The sequence below is a fragment of the Prionailurus viverrinus genome, chromosome D2 (genome assembly GCF_022837055.1).
Source record: "Prionailurus viverrinus isolate Anna chromosome D2, UM_Priviv_1.0, whole genome shotgun sequence".
Taxonomy (NCBI): Eukaryota; Metazoa; Chordata; class Mammalia; order Carnivora; family Felidae; genus Prionailurus; species Prionailurus viverrinus.
In genome coordinates, this window is record NC_062571.1 from 14,896,112 (window position 1) to 14,917,224 (window position 21,113).

The window sequence follows — 21,113 nt, forward strand, 5'->3', positions numbered from 1 at the left end:
AAGGGCAGAGAGAGAGAGAGAGAGAGAGAGAGTCTTAAGCAGACTCCACCTTCAGCTTGGAGCCCCACTGGGGGCTTGATCTGGTGACCCTGGGATCATGACCTGAGCCCAAATGAAGAGTCAGATGCTCAACTGACTGAGTCATCCAGGTGCTCCAATGTTTGTTATTTTAAGTTGCTTAAGTTTTAGGGCAATTTGCTATGCCAGCAACAGATAAGTAATATCATTATTTAATAATTTTATTTTACTTATTTGTTTTCAATTTTTTACTGTTTCTTATTTCTTTTTGAGAGGGAGAGAGATGCACACAGAGTATGAGCAGGGGAGGGGCAGAGAGAGAGGGAGACACAGAATCCGAAGCAGGCTCCAGGCTCCGAGCTGTCAGCACAGAGCCCGACAGGGGGCTTGAACCCACGAACCGCGAGATCATGACCTGAGCTGAAGTCAGATGCTTAACCAACTGAGCCACCCAGATGCCCCCATGATGTTATTTTAGAAAATAATTCAAGAACAACCCAAATGACCATCGGTTTGTGAATGAGTAAGCAGATGTGGTGTATCTATACAATGGACTATTATTCTGTCATAAAAGGATGAAATTGTGTATGCTACACTATAGATTGCTGTTCAAAACATGCTGAAGAAGCCAATGTACAAAGCTATATACTGTATGATTCCATTTATGTAAAATGTCCAGAACAGGTAAATCCTTGGAAACAGAAAGATTAGTGGTTGCCAGGGGCTGGCAGAGGGGAAGTGGAGAGTGATTGCTAATAGGTATAGGATTTCTTTTTGGGGTGATGAAATGTTCTGGAATTAGGTGGTGCTGGTGGCTAGGTACAACTCTGCGGATATGCTTTTTACTACCGTTGAATCGCATACTTTTTTTAAAAGTGTGAATTTCGTGGCATATGAGTTATACTTCAATTTAAAAAGAAAGGGGGAAAAGGTGGGGGGAAGGAGCGTCTTTTGATATATTTAACAATTAGAGTTGTTAGCAGCGAGGATTTGTGTTTGTCCGTTTTTTATTTAAAAGGCACAGAGGCTGCAGCACTGTGGCTTGGCAGCGGACACGCGGGGAAAAAGAGAAGGTGTTAGGAAACAATTGTTGAAGACTGTGTTTCCTTCCTGGCATTTAATCAAAAGAGGTAAAAGACTCAAGCAGTTTGAAAACAGTTTCCTGGTGTGTGGACTTTACCACCTTCTGAGACTGAAGCACGGGGGCCATGTTTTACTGTTGTTATTATTATTGTTTTGTTACTGTAATTATTATTTTAAGTAGGTTTCAAACCCAGCGTGGAGCTTAACGCGGGGCTTGAACTCACGACCCTGAGATCAGGACCTGAGCTGATTAGGACCTGAGCCACTCAGGAGCCCCGTGGGGCTATGTTTTTTTAATATTGCAGAAGTAGAATGAATGGTTTCTGCAAGCAGGGTATTTAACCTTTCTTTTGTGGGAAAAAGATTAATAAACAAGTAATGCAGTGAGATGCACAGTTGAGCACAAAACTGCAGAATACAAATTATAAATCTTTAGAACCTTAGAAAGATCAAAGAGAACAACTGATATCATCCCTTGTTACTATAGTGAGTTTTGTGTATTTATAGGAATCCGAGGGACACACAGAGATCTCAGTTGTCCTGATGGCTGACCCACTAATCCCCACTAACTTCCAATCAAGTTACCAAATATTAAAATAAAACCAAAGTCTGAGTTCAGTTTTTCAAAGAGGAATATATGTTTATAAGGCGTACAAAATTTCAGAAAATACATTACTGTCTATTTGGATATGAAGTCCTGAAGCCTCAGATTTTTGTGCCCTCTAGTTTCCAGCAATGATTTTATGTGGAGTTAAGTCCCTGATACATCGGTTATTGGATGCTGAAACCCAGGTCTGTCTGGCCTTTGTTTACTATCAACCCTCTCTAGGTGTTTAGCATTCCAATGAGCTCTTTCGCCAAATTGCTTAAAATTGTGTTTCTCTGCTCTGAAAACCATTGTATCTTGTGATTCCTACAAGTTATATTTAGCTGCATTTACTTAGAATATTCAAGATATAAATGCTCTGGAGATCCTGGAGAAATAGGATCCTTCAGCGAACATGATGCTGATTATATCTTGGAGTGTTTTCTACTGCTTTGATCCTCAGTATTTATATTCCTAACCCCACACCTTCCTTCATGGTCAAGGAGAGACCCAGCGTCAGAGCCAAAAAAAAACCTGTACAAGGCCAACTCATTATGGGAAATTTTAAATGACTGTAAGCCAAATTTCCCACGACTAATGGGGAGCTTCAAACCTTTCTGATTTCTCTGGGGCCAGAACCTGGGGGATGTCCATTGGGTAAGCCTTCTTGAGAAGCAGTATAGCAGAGTGGGTCAGAACCAGGATTCTGGAGCAGGACTCCAATCCTGCTACTTACTAGCTTCTTGGCCTTAATTACTCTGTGCCTTGTTTTTCTTATCTGTAAGATGGGGGCAATAATGTATAACTATCAACTAGGGTTGTCTTCAGGATTGACATAATGTAAAGCTCTTAGGGAAGGATTTGCACACAGTGGGAGTTATAGAAGTGTTAGCTGTTATTATTAGTATTGCTGGAGACGGCAGCATCTAATGGAACTATTGGAAAATCTTTGCTCTGGGGAAGTGAAATATTTATCACATCGCTCTACGTTGCTGGGCGAGACAGCAGGAGCTGCGGGAAGGTTTGGCAGTATATTTACATCATGTAACTTACACTTGATTCCTAGTTGTGTTGAACCAACGGTGTCAAAATACACTATTCATGGAAAGCATTAAGCTGAGTGATGTGACCTGTAAATCTCTCCTTCCTTTTACTCTTTTATTTCCTCTCCTCCTTTACCTCCATGCCCTATTTCCCCCTTCCCCTCACTGTTTCCTTCTGTCCTCTTACATTTCTTTGATTATAATCTCTTAAATCTGTGCTAAAATGTTTTCTATAGCGAAGCTAGGAAATTGGGAGCCCCTAAAAGAAGTAAGATTGAAAGCACATCTGAGTCTGATGTTATAACCAGGAAATTAAACTTTGAAGCAGTTATTCTGCCTTGAAATTATTTTTCTGATTCGTAACTATGGAGAAGAGCCGTCTGCTTTAAACATGGCTGCATTTGACTACAGAGGAAATTTCTTTCCTTTCGGAGGTTTGCAAATCTGGATGCACTTATAATAAAGTGTGTTCAAACCGAACACAAATTGCGTTTGCTCTCCTTTGTGACAAAATTCCCCTTCTCACATACTGTCATCCCAACTTGCCCTAATTTTAGGGTTTTTGAAATCAACCCGATGATTGGTGCTGTATTAGAAGAGGTTTTTCATTGTGTGTCAATAGTACAGTTTGTGTTATTTTCTGGACTTTAGTACATTTCTGTGTACTTGCAACTATTCGTGAGAGACTAGCGTTGGCACTGAAAAGGACAGTGTAAGACTCATGACAAAGACATGAGGATTCAATTTAGCATGTTATTTCTTGGTTTTGAAATGGCCCTGGAGTTTGAGTGGGGACCTACCATTGTTGTATTCCCAGCTCTTTTCCCACAAATGGAACCCAGAAGCAGTTATATTGTAACTAGGAAAAAAAAATAATTAACTGGAAGGCAGTGATCGGTTATAGTCACCATGGTAACCCAGCGGCCTGCAAAAAGGGAAAATATAATCCCACCACCGCAGTGCCTCTTACACATCAGACAGGCATTAGTGACCTAACTCCGGGAAGAATAACGAAAAAACCCAAAACCCATGCACTCACTCAGTACTTTTTTGAGAGCTCCCCGGGGTAAGAGCAAACTTCAGATGTGAGGTAATGAGTTAGCAAAGATAGAAAGAGAAAGGCTCCCTGTCCTTAGGGACATTCCCTGTAGTTCACTTAATGATGGATTTATTAATTTCTTTGCAGTTTTCCGTTTCAATTAATTAGCCCAACTATATTCTGCCAGACGCAGAATACAGGAACAGATGTATGACAGTTTCTACCCGTGATAGAAAATGAAAACACAGTTTACGACATTATATCATTAAGACCTAAAGGTCTTTTTGTTCTTTCTATTCTTGTTTTCATTGTCCTCAAATCCATCCCACCTCAAGGGGAGAGATACTGCCCATTTATCTTTATATTTCCAGTGCCTGGCGCTGTGCCTGACACATGGTAAAGATTCAGTAAATCACGTTGAAGGAGGAATGAACGCATTTCTCCGAAAAACCAAAGCTCCCTCTGAGCAGACATCTCATTTTTCAGGCATTGTGCCAGTACTGTGCAAAACTTGAGTTTTCTCTGGCTTAAGTCACTACTCCTAATAATAAATTAGAATCAGTATTATCAAATATTAGCAAATCATTGCCTGCGATCCTCATTTATTATCTGAAATACCTCATTTTCCTAGGAACAGTTATTAAGTCTGGAAGTCATAGAAACCAGAAGAAATATAATTACAACTCTAGTTCAATCTCATAATTGTCCTTCTATGATAGTTTAATAGGATGTTAATCGGTTTTGCCTGGGTCCGGTACTGCCTGGCTCAAGAAAATATACACCAAGCTTCTGAACATGGGAAAATCTATTAAAAAAAAAAAAAAAAAAAGACTTTCTGCTTCCAGGTCCTGTACAGAAATTGCATTGATGTTTTTTTTTTTTTTCAACGTTTATTTATTTTTGGGACAGAGAGAGACAGAGCATGAACGGGGGAGGGGCAGAGAGAGAGGGAGACACAGAATCGGAAACAGGCTCCAGGCTCTGAGCCATCAGCCCAGAGCCCGACGCGGGGCTCGAACTCACGGACCGCGAGATCGTGACCTGGCTGAAGTCGGACGCTTAACCGACTGAGCCACCCAGGCGCCCCTGCATTGATGTTTTAAATGCATAAATGTTACCTTTCATACAGTTATCAATTTATGTTCCAAGAACTTAATGGAGCCCTATTAATGAAGCATGCAATACCTAAATTAAGTCTCTAGCCAAGTACTTATCGAGAAGTTGGGTTTTTTTCTTCTTGAAGGTATGGGTCGTATCTCGGAAGACAAACAAAACTTTCTAGGCGTTGCAAACCCACATGTCTGCATGCTCGTGCCTGAGGACATACTGCCAGAAGCCAGGTGCAAGGCACAGGGGACATAATGAAGGCTGAATGAGTTGGGGCTGATGATCGGTCCCTAGGCGCTGAGACACCCAGGACCTCAGGGAATAAGATTCGCCTACACCCAGGACCTCAGAGAATAAGATTCGCTTCTCAACACATTGCTCTGGCCTGTAAACTCACTCAGTCTGGGAGAGAAAGACAAAAGTACGCCCCGGGGAACACTGACATCAGGTCACACAGTCAGGGGTGAATACGAATCCTCCTGTCAAGTTTCTTATATATTCCCACTGGACCAATTCCCTTCCTACTCCTTCCTTTGAAAGATATACGTATACTCAAGTACAGACCCAATACTGGGGGCTAGTATGGTCTTAACTGTTGAGAAATGAGACACAGTTCCACAATTCCTTAGCTAAAGCTCTTGAGGCTGTAAATCAGCTCACTGTTTGTTTTTGTTTTTGTTTTTTAATTCTGTATTATATCACACTCCAACAGGGCCCCGGGACAGAACCCAGAAATCAAACACATTACCATTTCTTCCATAAAACGCGTGCATATTTGCACTAAATAAGATGAAGATTAAAGTAGCCTCGTATTATTTCAGGTTAGATTATGTTGCCAATCGACCTGTGAAAAAGTGTTCAGTTTTCAGATCATTTTTGACTTTGGAATTGCAGGTGAAGTCTTAGAAAGCACTCAGCCACTCCCCATCTCCCAGGTTAGCCTGGTTGTGCACCCACCTCATGCCATCCTGCCCCTGCTCAGGTACATGAGTCATAGTATGTCTAAAGCACAGTCTTTGGTCTCATGCCTGTTTTGCCTGGGAAATTTACCAGAAAGATAAAGACACTACAGTATCTTTGCCATATTCAGGAAGCCCTCTTGCGAGATTTAGTTCTTCCGGGTCAGCCGTTTCTCTCCTGTGCAAGTTGGTGTTGTGATTTCAAGCATCTGAGTGCATTCGATGACAAAAGGTCTGTGGGGAGGTGGTGGTTACTCAGCCAAGGGATAGGAAAGGCAGAGGGTGGAGACACCAACATATCCCAAGGGCAGGGGGGTAAAAGCAGGGTGGTTTTGAGGAATCCCGAGTAGTTGTGCAGGGCTGGAGGAAAGGATGGATGTAGGGACATGGCTGGACGAGGGGCAGATGTAAGGACAGGAGTGGATTAAGGGTGAATGTGAGACAGGCAGCACCAACAACGGATGTAAGGTCAGTTCAGGAGAAAAGGCGGGCAGTGTAGAGAAGCTGGCCTTGGCTGTCATGTAAAATGATCTTTTATCCTGGAGAGTGTTGGGGAGCCACTGACAGGCTTTAAATAGGAGAGGAGCATTGGGGCGCCTGGGTGGCTCAGTTGGTTATGTGTCCAACTTCGGCTCAGGTCATGATCTTGTGGTTCATGGGTTTGAGCCCCATGTCAGGCTCTGTGCTGACAGCTCAGACCCTGGAGCCTGCTTCTGATTCTGTGTCTCCCTTTCTCTCTGCCCCTCCCCTGTTCATGCTCTGTCTCTCAATAATAAATAAACGTTAAAAAAAAAATTTAAAGGCCCCGAATAGCCAAAGTAATTTTGAAGAAGACCAAAGAAGGAGGCATCACAATTCCAGACCTTAGCCTCTACTACAAAGCTGTAATCATCAAGACAGCATGGTATTGGCACAAAAACAGACACATAGACCAATGGAATAGAATAGAAACCCCAGAACTAGACCCACAAAAGTATGGCCAACTAATCTTTGACAAAGCAAGAAAGAATATCCAATGGAAAAAAGACAATCTCTTTAACAAATGGTGCTGGGAGAACTGGACAGCAACATGCAGAAGGATGAAACTAGACCACTTTCTCACACCATTCACAAAAACAAACTCAACATGGATAAAGGACCTGAATGTGAGACAGGAAACCATTAAAACCCTAGAGGAGAAAGCAGGAAAAGACCTCTCTGACCTCAGCCATAGCAATCTCTTACTTGACACATCCCCAAAGGCAAGGGAATTAAAAGCCAAAATGAACTACTGGGACCTTATGAAGATAAAAAGCTTCTGCACAGCAAAGGAAACAATCAACAAAACTAAAAGGCAACCAACGGAATGGGAAAAGATATTCGCAAATGACATATCGGACAAAGGGCTAGTATCCAAAATCTATAAAGAGCTCCCCAAACTCCACACCTGAAAAACAAATAATCCAGTGAAGAAATGGGCAGAAAACATGAATAGACACTTCTCTAAAGAAGACATCCGGATGGCCAACAGGCACATGAAAAGATGTTCAGCGTCGCTCCTTATCAGGGAAATACAAATCAAAACCACACTCAGGTATCACCTCACGCCAGTCAGAGTGGCCAAAATGAACAAATCAGGAGACTATAGATGCTGGAGAGGATGTGGAGAAACGGGAACCCTCTTGCACTGTTGGTGGGAATGCAAACTGGTGCAGCCACTCTGGAAAACAGTGTGGAGGTTCCTCAAAAAATTAAAAATAGACCTACCCTATGACCCAGCAATAGCACTGCTAGGAATTTACCCAAGGGATACAGGAGTACTGATGCACAGGGGCACTTGTACCCCAATGTTTATAGCAGCACTCTCAACAATAGCCAAATGATGGAAAGAGCCTAAATGTCCATCAACTGATGAATGGATAAAGGAATTGTGGTTTATATACACAATGGAATATTACGTGGCAATGAGAAAAAATGAAATATGGCCTTTTGTAGCATCGTGGATGGAACTGGAGAGTGTGATGCTAAGTGAAATAAGTCATACAGAGAAAGACAGAGACTATATATTTTCACTCTTATGTGGATCCAGAGAAACTTAACAGAAGTCCATGGGGGAAGGGAAGAAAAAAAAAAGAGGTTAGAGAGGGAGAGAGCCAAAGCATGAGAGACTCTTAAAAAACAGAACAAATTGGGGCGCCTGGGTGGCGCAGTCGGTTAAGCGTCCGACTTCAGCCAGGTCATGATTTCGCGGTCAGTGAGTTCGAGCCCCGCGTCGGGCTCTGGGCTGATGGCTCAGAGCCTGGAGCCTGTTTCTGATTCTGTGTCTCCCTCTCTCTCTGCCCCTCCCCCGTTCATGCTCTGTCTCTCTCTGTCCCAAAAATAAATAAACGTTGAAAAAAAAAATTTAAAAACAAAACAAAACAAAAAAAAAAACAGAACAAACTGAGGGTTGATGGGGGGTAGGAGAGAGAGGAGGGTGGGTGATGGGTATTGAGGAGGGCACCTTTTGGGATGAGCACTGGGTGTTATATGGAAACCAATCTAACAATAAATTTCATATTACAAAAAAATTTTAAAAAGGTAGGAGAGGAACACGACAAGATTTGTGTTACTTTGAAAATCCTTTGCTGTATCATTGAGGATGTGCCATGAGATGCATCGCAGGGAAGGGCTTTACTATTATTGTCCTTGTTTTAACATTAGTAAGGGACAGGCCGTTTAGGGCATATAAAAGAGATGATTAGTTATCCCCCAGTATGTGTCTTCCCTTTCTTCCTTAGAAATAGAATCCATGGACAGCTGGAGAATGGCTACATTTCTAGTCTCCCATCCATCCAGGTATTGTGGTGTAAAAAAGCTTGCAAAAGTAGATTTTAAAATAAGTTTTTCATTGGTCCATTAAGTATACAAGTTCAATTTAAGAACTAGCCTCTAAGAACTGCCTTGTGATCTGCTGGGAAAGAAGTTCCCTGTACTTGACAGGTTCAAGAGGATACGCTTCCTTACGCGTAGCAGCAAAGGGAAAAGTAACCCAACTTCAAAAAGACTGTTTGGGGGTGCCTGGGTGGCTCAGTCAGTTAAGCATCTGACTTCAGCTTAGGTCCAAATCTCACAGTTCGTGGGTTCAAGCCCCAAGTCAGGCGTCAGGCTCTGTGTAGACAGCTCAGAGCCTGGAGCCTGCTTCAGATTCTGTGTCTCCCTCTCTCTCTGCCCCTCCTCCACTTGTGCTCTGTCTCTCTCTTTCAAAAATGTTTAATAAACATTAAAAAATTTTTTTGAAAAAAAGACTGTTTGGAAGAGGGTTTAATTACTTACATGTACTAGTCAGCATTTGTCTAGTAAAGCATTAAGGATTATCATTTTGTTGAAACCTTTTCTAAGTACTGACATGAGCCACTGTTTCCTTATGGAGGATCAGGTGACTAAAGTCTAGCCAATGGGATGTAAGAAACAAAGGTATACAGGGAAGGGGCTTTTCTTTCCCCTCTTTGCTGCTTGCTGGAGGATGGATGGGGAACATCAAGAGAAGAAGCCTGCACTCCCACCCCTGTGCAGATGCAATGTCCTTTCTAGAATACCTATATCTTTTTTTTATGGGGCGCCTGGGTGGCTCAGTCGGTTGAGTGTCTGACTTTGGCTCAGGTCATGATCTCACAGTTCATGGGTTCGAGCCCTGTGTCAGGCTCTGTGCTGACAGCTCAGAGCCTGGAATCTGCTTCTGATTCTGTGTCTCCTTCTCTCTCTTCCCCTCCCCTGCTCTTGCTCTGTCTCTCTGTCTCTCTGTCTCTCCCTCTCAAAAGTAAATAAACATTAAAAAAATTAGTATACCTATTTTTTTAACTTGTTAAAAGTTTATTTATTTATTTTCAGAGAGAGAGAGAGAGAGAGAGAGAGAGCGAGAGCACAACTAGTGGAAGAACAGAGAGAGAGAGGGAGAGAATCCCAAGCAGGTTCTGCACTATCAGGGCAGAGCCCAATGTGGGGCTCAAATCCACAAACTGTGGGATCGTGACGTGAGCCGAAATCAAGAAAATCAAGAAGCTTAACCGACTGAGCCACCTGGGCGCTCCCAGAGTACCTATTTCTGGACTTCTTTTATGAAAGAGAAAAATACATTCCATCTGTTTGAGCTACAATTATTTTGTACTATCCTGTGTAATCATATATAATTCTAACCAGAGTGGGAGTTACTGATCATTTGGAGTTCAGCCATCTTCTTTGTTTCAAAAGCTGTTAGTTTGGAAAATTTTAAAAAGACAGGGTCTTTGTTTGCAGAAACATAAGCCAAATATACCCTCACTATTTGGAGTACAAAAAAAAAACCAAAATATAGTCACCGCTTCAGATAGAAGCAAGATTAAATGGGTAACAGTACCTAGAATGTAGTATAATCCAACAATATTTCCTTCACATGTATACCTTTGATATTTAAAAGAAATTTAAGTAATTCGTTCAGTAAGACCAATGATCACTCTTATTTGCCATCTATGGAAATTCAAATTTGTATTGAGTTTGACTGAAGAGAATTATATTTCTATCTGAGTGAACTTTTAAATGGTATAATTCATCCTGATGTGTCTTTTATATTTCTGTGAGATTTAAAAAAAAAAAAAGGAAAGCCACCGAAGAAAAGGTCATCCATTGCACAACTCTGAATTATTTTTAAAAAACGTTCTTTGTTCCTTGGCATTAGGCAAGCTCAATAAATAATTTTCAGCAGGTTAGGAACGGGAGAAAATAAAACCTCTCATGCATATGGTCACGTAATTCAAACAAGGGAAACAAGACCGCCACTCAATGAGAAAATGATAGTCTCTTCCACAAATGGCACTGGGAAAATTGAAATCCACCTGCAAAAGAATAAAGTCGGACCCTTACACCATATACAAAAATGAAAATAGATTAGAGACCTAAGCATAAGACCTAAAACCATAAAAGTCCTAGAAGAAACCTTAGGGGGAAATCTTCACAACATCAGATTTGGCTCGGATTTTTTGGCTATGACACCAGAAATATAGACAACATTAGCAAAAATAGACAAATGTGACTATATCACATTTAAAAACTTGTGTACGTGAAAGGACACAATCAACAGACTGAAAAGGCGGTCTCTGGAATGGGAGAACATATTTGCAAATCATATATCTAATAAGGAGTAACATCCACAGTGTATAGAGAACTATAATTCAACATCAGTCAAGAACAATGACCCAATTTAAAAAATGGCCAAAGGACCTTAATACAAGTTTCTCCAAAGATGATATGCCAATGGCCAATAAGCACATGGAAAGATGCTCAACACCATAAATCATTAAAGAGATGGAAATGAAAACCACCATGAGACATCACCTTATACCCATACAAATACTTGATGGTTCCACTTCTATGAGGTAGCTAACGTAGTCAAATTCATAGAAACAGAAAGTAGAGTGCTGGTTGGGGGGGACAGAGGGATGGGATTTTTAGGGGATGGGTAAAGATTTTCAGTTTCACAAAATGACAAAATCCTGGAGATGTGCTGTTGCACAATGTGAGTATTCTTAACACTACTGAACTGTATACCTAGAAATGGTTAAAGTAGTAAATACGACAGGATTTTTTTTTTTTTACCATAATTAAAAATAACAATGCGGCGCCTGGGTGGCTCAGTCGGTTAAGCATCCAACTTTGGCTCAGGCCACGATCTCGCCGTTCATGAGTTCGAGCTCCGTGTTGAGCTCCGTGCTGACACCTCGGAGCCTGGAGCTGCTTCGGATTCTGTGTCTCCCTCTCTCTCTGCCCCCTCCCCCACTTGTGCTCTGTCTCTCTCTCTGTCTCTCTCAAAAATAAATAAACATAAAAAATTAAAAAAAAATAACAATAAAAAACAGTCCCAAACAAACAAGTATAAAGGCTATTTTTCAGACATAAGACCATTTGGCATTAGGGTATTTATCCTGAAATTGAATTCACAGGTAAGGTAATTGGTCTGAGGTGCTTAGAAGTTGTTCCAGGTTTCTGTGCTGACACACATCCTGGTGTCCCTTTGAGTGTGAATAGTTCTGTTTCTGCTCCTCGTCCTCTTGCCCTGGTGGAGCTGCCACCTTTAGCTCCGTGATTTTGTAGACAAGAGATGCTGAGTACATTCAAAGCAAAATAATTCTCAGCAATGAAGAAAACATCACAAAATGTTAAGGTGGTATTGATTAGTAAAATTCCCCAAATGGAGTGCCATATTTGAGGCAGCCTTTCAATTTTTTTTCTTTTTTTTTAATGTTTATTTATTTTTGAGGTAGAGCACGAGCAGGGGAGGGGCAGAGAGGGAGGGGGAACAGAGGATCCGAAGCGGGCTCTGCACTGACAGCAGAGAGCCCAATGTGGGGCTCGAACTCACGAACCGTGAAATCATGACCTGAGCCGAAGTCAGCCGCTCAACCCACTGAGCCACTCAGGCATCCCGCAGGCTTTCAATCTTTAATAAATTCAGTCCTCATGGGTGGCACAGAATATAGGCTGCTCATTTCGGCCACTTGAGCAAGCAGATAAACCAACACCTGTTGAGTTTTTCTAGAGAATTCTGATTTCTTAGAAACAATGAATATAAATGACTGTTTCATCCAAATCTTACCATCTGCAAACTTTGACCACTCTGTTTTTTCCCAACCTTTCCCAGCCATTTCAGTTCCAGGGTGTTTTGGTTTGTTTCTGAACGCCTCCAGAATTCACAGGGTTTGCATACCCAATGGAGTTCATAAACGATTGGTGTAACTGGTTGAGTGCCATATCGTCACATGTCAGTTGTTCTTGGTTGAAAGATCTTTGAGAGCAGGAACTATGTTTTATATTTCTTCTCGGACTCTGGTGCGTACAGAGTACGTATATTTCTTCTGTGACACAGCCTACAGGCATTGTCACGTGACCATGCTGTTATTTCGGTGTTAACAGTGATAGCTACCCCTCTCCCCAAAATGTCTTGGTTTACTCACAAGCTATGTGGCATGAGGGAGATATTAGCCTGGTTCTACAGAGCAGGGGATGGCATCTGGGGAATGTTTCTTCCAAAGACATGAGTCAGGTTTCCTACTTCTTACAGCTGCTCATGCTCACCTAGCACTTCCGTACTGGACTTTTCCCAAGGTTCTGTATCGGCCACCAGGTTGCTTCCTGTTGGCTTCCACACGCTGCCTCCACAGGCTGAGGTTTCATCTCTGCTAACTGTGAACTCAGCTGTCCATCCCTGCTAACCACTTGTCCATCACTTTCCCATCTTCTCAAAGTGGGTAAGCACATTGACTTTTTTCCCCTCATCTATGTATGCCTTTGCTTTGTTGTCTCAGTCATTCATGGTTTAAAAACTCCTTTGCTGTCATCTTAGCAGGAGCTGGGGAGGATAGGGGACAAAGGCGTGTTTTCTGGCCATCACATTTAACTGACTGCCTCCCTGTGCCTTTATGAAGAAAGTAGAATTTGGCCCTGAGAGTGGTCTATTTCAGGGAAAGGTGGTATGGCCATGGAGCCTGGGAATGAGGGTGGCAGGGAATGAGATTTTTAAGGGATTCTTTTAGCCTGATAAGGATTTTGTACTAGATTCAGAAAGTACTGCAGAGCGTCTGTAGAAATTTAAGTGTGGAGGCTTATGCCTAGTTCACTTAAAAAAAATGTTTTTTATGTATTTTGAGAGAGAGAGGAAGAGTGAGCAGGGGAGGGGCAGAGAGGAAGAATCCCAAGCAGGCCCCATACCTTCAGTGCAGAGCCCATTGCAGGGCTTGATCTCACGAACCAGGAGATCATGACCTGAGCCAAAATCAAGAGTCAGAGGCTTAACCGACTGAGCTACCCATGCCAAGTTCACTTTTAACATGCTTTGGTTCCTTTCATCTCTGAAAGGATTTCTAGTTGCCAGCCCAGGGCAGTCAACAGAACTGTCTGAGGTGATGGAAATGTCTGTTATCCGTGCTGCCCAACATGGTGGTCGCTAAGCCATGTGTGGCTGTTGAGCACTTGAAATGTGATTGATCAATGCAGCTAAGGAACTGAACTTATAATTTTAGGTAACTTTAATAACTTAAATTTAAATAGCCACATGTGATTCGCATCTCCTGAGTTAGAAAGGATAGCTCTTGCTTTTAGAATTTGATTGTGGCATTCCCTAATTATTTCACTTGTGTCTGCCTTGTCACTCCAAAGAGATTCTCAGACCCTACAGACAGTGACCTGCTCAGATGATAATCTTAGCTCACAGTTCAATAATGGATAGCAGAGAGCTGGACTATAAATGGAACTACTGACTCATTCTCAGAGCGGGGGAAGGAGCTCGGAGCTGGGAGTCAGGAGGTCTCGTTCTGATTCTCCCGCTAACAAACTAGACAACTTTGGGAAAAGTTATTAATTCACTGATTCATAATCCCGGAGTTAAAAAATAATTATTAACTGAGTCCCAAGTAATTTGTTATCAATTGTGGTTGTCAGGGTTCTCCGGAGAAACAGAATATGTGTAAGTTATATTGATATTTTTGATATTATATGTATATGAATTATATTAATCATATATAAATGCATATTATATAAATATATAGTTGTATATATTATTAAACTGTACAGGGGCTGGTACTTCTTTTTTTTTTTAATTTTTTTTAACATTTCTTTACTTTTGAGACAGAGAGAGACAGAGCATGAACGGGGGAGGGTCAGAGAGAGAGGGAGACACAGAATCTGAAACAGGCTCCAGGCTCTGAGCTGTCAGCACAGAGCCCGACGCGGGGCTCGAACTCACGGACCGCGAGATCATGACCTGAGCCGAAGTCGGACGCTTAGCTGACTGAGCCACCCAGGCGCCCCCAGGGGCTGGTACTTCAAGAAGTGTTTTTGGAGTGTGTTACATGCGCTTTCTTGTTGCGTATTTGTCTGCTGTATCCTACTCGTCCGTCCTCCACAAAGTTTCTCCTTGCTCATACTGGTGGATTGTTTGGACCTTCTACCAGGTGTATAATTGTATATATTATTATACAATAATTAGAGAGAGAGAGACTTATTTTAGGAAATTGGCTCAGGTGAATTGGCTCACATGATTAGGGGGGCTGGCGAGTTCAGAATCTGCAGAGGGGGCTGGCATCTACTCAGGGAAGAATAGATTTTGCAACTCGAGTCCAAAAGGAGGCTGAAAGCAGAATTTCCTCTTTGAAGGACGTCAGTCTGTTTCTCTTAAGTCCTCCAAATGATTGGATGAGGCTTACCCATACTATGGAGGAGAATCTACTGAAAACCTACTGATTTAAATGCTAATCTTATCAGAAAAAAAAGAAAGAAAGAAAGAAAGAAAGAAAGAAAGAAAGAAAGAAAGATGGAAATATCTAAAGCAAAATATCTTGTACCTTGGCCCAGCCAGCCACATACAAAATTCACCACCGCCCCCCCCCCCCCCCCCCCCAGTGATAAGTGAATGGTCAAACTTTGCAAGTATGTTGCTCTTCCCAGTAAATGAGAGGAGCTGTTCATCCCTCTCAGCTTTGCATTTCTGATACAATTGAATGGGACAATGGCTTGTTTGGAACACCCTTGGGGATGTACGCTGGGGAAAGGTTGGATGTAGTATTGGAAAGGTCAAACAAGAAATCTGCACCTTATATTGCCCTCTCTGGAAAACTTTAGTATACTTGTGGACCTCAGCTCCCTTCTGAGGAATTTCCTATGCGTTGGACAACATTCAGCATACCAAATGCCCCACTACCCTGAAAAAGTGGATTTGCCTGGACTGGCATCCTTTGATAGGCAGAGAAGGTGCATCCGTTTAGTCTGGTAACTTCCTGAACCAATCAGACCTTTTTGGGGTGAGTAAGAAGGAGGTCGAATGTTCTATGGAAAGAATATAACCATTAATAGTGTGAACCTGCTGAATGATACCTAAAAAGACCTTGGAAAGCAAAGAGCAGTAGAAACGATGATAGGTAGACATCATCAGAGGAAGAGAGGGACTGTGAGAAAAGAAGCTAGAAATGGTGGAATGACTGAGTCACTGGGATGTCAGTATTAAAATTCTGAGTGGAGGCTGTCTGTCATTGAAGACACTTCAAGATCAGCTGGCCACCAAATTGCCTCCTAAATGACCTGAGTGTATCTGGTGTCCACTGTGTTTCTTATTTGCCATTGTCCTTACTTTGAGGTGACCCATGGACTGCTACCATGAAATAACCTAAGTGCCTCACTGTTCCCTAGCATCCTAAAAAAAGCCTAATGCGGAAACGAACGCTGACTTCATCAGCATTTCTGGGCTCACCTATCTCAGATACAGTGTTCTGGGAATGAGCCAGATCATCTTCAGATTCTCGTCAGCTGTGACCTTTATTTTGACACAAGGTAGTATTGAGACAAGGTGGGCAGGTCACACACCAGTGCTCCAAGAATATGAAAGAAGGGAGGTCACCACTGTCTGGGGTTGTCACTCTTGGCTCTGTGGGGAGGTCACTGGCATAAAAATGTTGCCATGACGTCTACCTGATCCTGCATTAAAAATTTTTTTTTTCAACGTTTATTTATTTTTGGGACAGAGAGAGACAGAGCATGAACGGACGAGGGGCAGAGAGAGAGGGAGACACAGAAACGGAAACAGGCTCCAGGCTCTGAGCCATCAGCCCAGAGCCTGACGCGGGGCTCGAACTCACGGACCGCGAGATCATGACCTGGCTGAAGTCGGACGCTTAACCGACTGCGCCACCCAGGCGCCCCATGATCCTGCATTTTAAAGAAGCTCGGATTGGACAGTAGATGTCAGCTTGCTCGATCCTTTTGTGTTGCTTGTCACTGTATAAACAACCCTTTCTAAAAATGTGTGGGGTTTTTTTTTTCAATTATAAGAAGAGGAAAATAATAGGACAATCACTCCCACTACGTAGAGATAGCAATTGTTAATAAATTCAAGTATTTTTCTCCTCACGCTCTTTTCAACCAACCTTGCGTCATGAATGTCTTTCTGTCTTTGAATGTTTTATGCAAATTAGATTTTCATAGCTACACAGCATTACATTGTATGGATATACCAAAATTGTACTGATTCTGTTATTGAAAGTCCCCCCCCCGCCTTTTTTTTGCAACAGTGCCCTAAAGAATACATTTATACATGCATCTTTATGTACATCTCTGATACTTTTTTTGAATAAGCCACTGAAAACAGATTCTGGACATTTATAAGGTATTTGACACCCACTGTGAAACTGGCCCCCAGAAGTGGTGTGCCAGTGTATGGCCCTAGAAGGAGACTATAAAATCTCCCTACTTCCTTATTTCCTTATACTCAAGTCATTATTAAGTACTACTTGTGTTCCCCCAATTTGGATCGAATCGCCAGATTTTTGTCAAATATGAAATCTCATTGTAATTTGCATTCCTTTGATAATGAATGACATAAACCTGTCTTCATATACTTAAAGCCCGTTTAAATTTCCCGTCTCATGAATCCTCTCTTCACATCATCTGCCTATTTTTCTATTGGTGTGCTTATATTTTTCTGGTCGATTTAAAGAGCTCTTTATATATGGATGTTATGATTGGTCTATGTAAATGTTAAAAACAAACAAAAACAACCTTGAATTTTCCCTGTTGCTAAACAGGATAAAGACTTCTCCCACCTCTTTTTTTCAGACCATTTCCTTGGAAATAACTTCCTTCCTCTGTCCCTTTGATATGTATACAAATCTTTTGAGAGCCTAAATAAGCCTCTCGCCAGCCTTACAACTCAGGGCTGTTTCTCTTATAAGGGCTTGGAACCCTCTTTGTGAAATGCAAATATCAAGGAAGAGAGTGCCTCACCTTGGTAAGTTCACCTGGCCACCAGGCTGTAAACCTCCTGCTTGACTTGGGATACAAGCAGTTTTCTTTTTCCTTCAGATAAAGGCACAGATGGCTGCCCCAATTACCAGGTAAATATTTAACACGGTGTAGTCAGGTCTTCCTACAGGAAGACAGAGGAGTACAAATCCCTAGAACCTGTGAGCGATGGGTTTCACCTGCTAGGTTATATACCAAAATGGGGTTCCTTTGTCTTTGTGATCTCAGTAGCATACTCTCTGGGATGTGTGTGGCAGTCTGCTCCGATGTGAATTCATTAACAAACCTGTTATCTTAATTTTGTATGTGTGTGGAGAATATTTTCCAGGACAGATCAGAGATTTTATTTTACTTTTTCCCCCATCATGCTATGTATTCCAAACGGATTTTGCACTGTGTTTATTTCTATGTGTTTTACGTATTCATTGACGTGCAGATGTCCTGTACTTGGATCTATCCATCTTCCTTTCTTATGGTTTCTTTCTATGCTTTTGCTCAAGAAAGTTCTTCCTATCCTGAGAACAAATATATGTTTTCCATTATTTTTTTTCTCTTTTATAGTTTAACTTTTTACATTAAACACTCAGTTTTTAGGAATTCAATTTGATGTGGGGTACAAAGGCAAAAGAAAAAATTAAGTTTCCTTACCACTTGTAGCCCATTGACAAGTCCTTCAAACAGAGTGACCTTCATCGAAGAACTCAGCTGCTTCGATGCCACCCTGCTAACGGCAAAAGGCAATCTTAGCTTAACATTATCCCTGACCTCCGGGCTCCTGTAAGTCTTCTTTAACACATAAAAATTCCTTTAGACACTTCCTTTATCTCCACCCCCCCCCCCCCCAAGATACATGTTAGCAATCATCCTTGAAGCATATGGCCCCCTGAGACACATCTGAAGGGTCTCATGACTAAGGTTTTTTAGTAGACAGCAGTAGACAGCCTCTTCCTGACAACAGCTAGCCCCCTTCAAGGCCCCGGAAGCCTTGTTTCCAAAATTCCTTATGCTGATCCTAAGCCCCTCCCACCTTGAAGGTATACAACCCCTGGTTCCTCACAATCCCAGTACAGCTCTTTCTGCCCACGGGTCCTGTCCCCCACTGTGTTTTTAATCAAACTCCCTATCTGCACCGAAGACATCTCAAGAATTCGTTCCTTCCCAGGCTCTCTGAACCCCAACATTTCCACATCAATTCTATGTATGTAGGGGTAATGTCACACTCTCCCACCTCCCAAATCTAATACCAATTATCAGACACATATTTAACTCCTTTGTTATGAAGATGAGACCTATGAGAATTGTATGTGCCTGATGTGGTGATGTGGAAATCAAGTGGCATTCAATCAGAAGACAGGCTTCCAGCTCAGCTGAGACAACAACTACCAAAGATGAGCCATTTACTTGCCTCCTCTAACTTCTTGATAAGCACGTGGACAAACTCGGCTTTGCCATATTTGTGTGACATAGGGCAAATTATTTACCTTTTGGTGCGTCAGTGTTCTCACCTCTAAAATGGGGGTGATCATATACTTCCCTCATAGGATTACAAGTAAGGATTAAATCAGTTAACACACATAAAGAGTTTAGAACAATGCCTGATACCCATAAGCGTGCAAAGAAATGCTAGTTAATACGATTACAATCATCTCTTTAGTGATAAATATGCTTAATATGAGGGCGTTCCTTTTCTTTTTTTCTGGAAAAGGCGCTGTTACCCCAGTGAGGACTCTTTGATGTTAACGTTACGGATGGAGGAATAGTACTGGGTCTGTGAATCTGTTCATCCTTTGCGCTTTAGTTTGCTTATCTGTCAATTCCTCACAGCTCTAAGGTGACCGTGGACATTAAAGTACACAGTGTATTCATTTGCTCAGGTGCCGTAACAAAGCCCCACAAACCAGGGGTTTCCACAACAGGCATTTAGTGTCTTGGTTGTGAAGGCCAGAATCTGAAATCAAGGTGTTAGCAAGGCCGGTTTCTTCTCAGAGCTGCGAGGGTAGGGTCTGCTCTTCTCTTCTTGGCTTATAGATCTTCCCGTCCACAAGGGATTCTCTGGTGTGGCTCTGTGTCCAACTTTCCCTGCAGTAGTGTTGAATTGGAGCCCACCCTAAGGACCTCACTTGGATGTGATTACCTATCTCCAAAGAAGGTCACGTTCTGGTGCTGGCACTTAGGACTTCAACATACGAATTTGGGGGGAACACAATTCAACCCCTAACACCTGGTGAAGTCCTGGTGAAGTCCTGTAGCTATGTATGACAACTGATGGGGAGAACAAAGGCAAAAGGAAATGCAGATAAAATGAAATTTCCATATAACCCTCGGCCCACTGACAAATACTGGAGGCTGGCAGAGTGTAGCATTTCTCCAGGAACTCCCTACTGTCTTAATGCTAATGCTTTGCTAGAGGGAAAAACAACCTCAGCTTGACAATAGCTGAGCCTCCAGGATCCTGTGGGTTTTCTTTAGCATAGGAAAATCCTCTTGGAAACTTCCTTCGTCTTTACCTCCCCCAGCTCCAAAGTATATATAATAATCAGTTACTCCTCACAATCCCCAGGCAGCTTTCTGCTCATGGGTTCTTTGTCCCTGTGCTGTAATAAAAACATTTTTTTTTTCACCAAAAATGTCTCCAGCATTCTTTCTTGATGTTTCTCTCCCGGACCCAACATCAAATCACATCAACAGTAGCAGCAGCACCGAGGGAAGACTCCCCACAAGGCATTTTCGCAGCCGACAGTGTTGATGCACGAGGTATATGTTCTCAACTCCATTTTAAAGAGGTTTCCTCTTGACTTGAGGGACTAGCTTTTACTAGAGAAACAATCATTTGAATTGTTTTCGCCTTCACCTCTTCTTTCTGTATCTATCAACTAAGAATGAAATCTCACACAGGTGGACTGTAGATAAAATTTAGAGGAAATGAGAAACCTTTTGGGTTAAAACCCTAAGTAAACCTTTGTGTATCCAGGAAAAGTGTCCAGTTCTAACGTGATTCGTATGAAACTTACATGTCTGGGGAGATTTTTCTCCTTTTCATGACAGACGGTGCTTGAATGGATTTGCCCACATTAGAGCAAGGATGAATGGAAAAACAATACCATTGAGACTTTTTTCTTCTCCAGGCAGCTGTAAATCACATCGAAATTGTTATAGTAATTATAACTGGTGATAATCTGACTCAACACAAATGCCATCAATGCTGTGACACTTCGGTGTCTGCTCTGTGGCTTATCACATGAATTCATGGGGAGCTTGTGCAGAGAATTAGTCATGAGCATGGATAGAAAAAGAAAAAGTGTAGGAAGGCATGCGATCTTTGCAGGACCTGTCTACTCGTGAGAAGGAGGGCGTGGGTGGAATTGTTCACAGTCCTTCTTCTCTCATTCTTTCTCTTCCACCTGACTGTCCTCCCAGGCTAATTTGGAACATCTACTGACAGCATGAGAAGAGGGAGCAAGTGGGAAGTTCACAGGGTGGAGAGAGGGAAAAATAGCTAC

General features: G+C 42.1%; 1 long non-coding RNA gene across 4 annotated transcripts in view; it reads right to left on the reverse strand.

Annotated features, from left to right (window-relative positions):
* Positions 1 to 21,113, reverse strand: part of LOC125148147 (uncharacterized) — a 122,174-nt gene that overhangs the window by 28,099 nt on the left and 72,962 nt on the right. For 2 of the 4 annotated variants that reach the window (XR_007145439.1, XR_007145440.1), the window contains exon 3: positions 18,260 to 18,334. The exons of the other annotated variants lie outside the window; for them this stretch is intronic. This is a non-coding gene — a long non-coding RNA (uncharacterized LOC125148147). Of the gene's footprint in view, positions 1 to 18,259; positions 18,335 to 21,113 lie in introns of those variants that run through there. 4 annotated transcript variants of the gene reach the window in all.